The 2,152-nt window shown below is 30.1% G+C and overlaps 1 long non-coding RNA gene across 1 annotated transcript; it reads left to right on the top strand.

Moving 5' to 3' along the window:
• On the top strand, positions 692-1,481 carry LOC110266108. Its single transcript, XR_002353066.1, has 2 exons — positions 692-861; positions 1,410-1,481. It is a non-coding gene; the product is annotated as an uncharacterized LOC110266108 (long non-coding RNA).

Here is a 2,152-nt window from a genome sequence, read left to right on the forward strand (position 1 = left end):
TTTTGTACTTAGCAGAAGCTGAGTTTGTTCTATCAGAAAAATGCATGTCTGGTGACCAAAGATGGGGTATCTATAAAAGTGAAAAAACATGCCTTTCATACAACAAGTTGGTTTTTGCATCTGAAACTATATATATTAATGTAGTAAGATATATCTTTTAAGTGATGAATTTTTTTGTGCTGATTGCTTGAAGCATTGGCCTAATTCTTATAGTTTATTGTTGAAACCTTAATAATTGATTAGTTGTTGGGAGCTAAAAGTTGCTGTTTAGGCATTGATTAGTTGTTGGATTGTATTGTAATTGGATTTTGCTTTAGAGTCATGCTCAGCATTCTTAGTTTGGCATTTGCACTCATGGTTGGCCTTTTCCATGTCTTTTCGGAGCATCTGAATTTCATTACTCACTGCTTCTTTAGTCGTCATTTCTAAGAGGTTCATATTTTACACTGTTTTAACCTATTAAAAAAAATAAAACTCAGTTTCTCGAAATTAATAAAGAGAAAAAAATTTTCAATTTCCGAAAGACATTACCCTCTCTTTTAGTAAGTGGGACATTTTGCCCATGCTCTCCCTAAATACAATTTTGTGGAAAATTTCTCCCCAAAAATTTTCATTTTTCCTTTTGGACCGAGAAATAAAATTAAAATTTTGTGGATAATAATAATAATAACAACTTGTTGGTTAATGGCTGATGAAACAAAGAGGGGTAAAAAGAAGGTAGAAGCAACGACACGTGCTGGGAGCTGGTGGTTTTTTGTATAGCCAAAGATCTGGGGGGCAGTCCAAGGTTGACGGTTCCGGTGAAAACGTGAGAAGCTGCAAGGGAGTTCGCACCCTGAGAAGCACATTAGGCAGTAATCGGTAGGTATATAGGAGAGAAAATGATAGTTTGGTATGTATTTTTAAATTATTTTAATTTTCTGGGGTAACATGGTGATATTTACTCTTTTTTGGGGTGGTGAAAATCCACTAAAAGGCTAAAGGGTGAAGTTTGTTTCGAATTTGATACATGTATAAATGAAGTTGTTAGCAGAGGTGAATCGGAGCTTATGAAAGAGTATATTCTGCTGAATTTGTTGAGCTGTGTTGTTCATATTTGTGCAAGATAGTTTAATAATAAATGACGAAAGTCTAAAATTGTTAAACGTAGTTGTTTCTGGCTTTGTTTTTTGTTATAGTGATCGTGCTGATTTTAGTAATAATTACGCATGCATGATTTAGATGGTTAATTGTTCGTTGGGGAATGTTGTATACGAAGTTAGTTTGGGTAGATAAGTCTGGTTAGTAGGATTGAAATTATGAAAATTTAGCTTCTGCAAAGCAGTTTTTAATTATGGGAGTTGATAACCGAAGATATATTCTGTTTGTTTGTTTTCTTTATTTTTTTTTTAATTTTCTTTAATTTCCAGTCATTGGAAACTTCACTTTTCCTCTCTCTCACAATGGAGAGGTCAAGCTTCCATCACTCTCTAGCATGTTCACCTAACTTGTTTAATTTAATCTAATCATGTATAAACTTTAATGTAATCCCGTAATTTAAATTAGTGTTGCTACACAAGTGAATGCATAGGGACTTAATTACAAAATTAAAGCAGTGTAGAGACTTAATTGAAAGAAAAAAAAGTATAGGAGTCTAATTAAAAATTCGATGAAATTATAGGGACTAATAAAGTAATTAAACCTTTAAAAAATAACAACCTAAGCAAATAACTTAAAATTAAAAAATAATAACCTAAATAAATAATAAATTATAATTTAAAAGAATAAAATGCAAATAACTTAAAATTTAAAAAGTAACAAACTAAGCAAATAACTTAAAATGATAAAAAGAGTTTGTTGTCAATAAGTTTGCTAAGAAAAAAATCGATGAAATAAATAAATTTATCAATGAATTTATTTTTTCTAAAACAATAAACTTACCAACCATATTATAAGAGTGTCAACATTGAGAGTGTCAAAATTGAGAGTGTTAAAACTCACAAAACTAAATCCATATTATAAGATACTTGACGATTCCGAAAGTCTGTGCATATCGGTACGTTAGTTTAAATCCATATTAGTTATTATGTGAACTTAGTTTCTTCGAAAATTATAATTTATTTGTTTTTTCTTTAAATAAAGGAGTAATAATTATATAATAAGTATAACTATA

The sequence above is a fragment of the Arachis ipaensis genome, chromosome B08 (assembly GCF_000816755.2).
Source record: "Arachis ipaensis cultivar K30076 chromosome B08, Araip1.1, whole genome shotgun sequence".
NCBI lineage: Eukaryota > Viridiplantae > Streptophyta > Magnoliopsida > Fabales > Fabaceae > Arachis > Arachis ipaensis.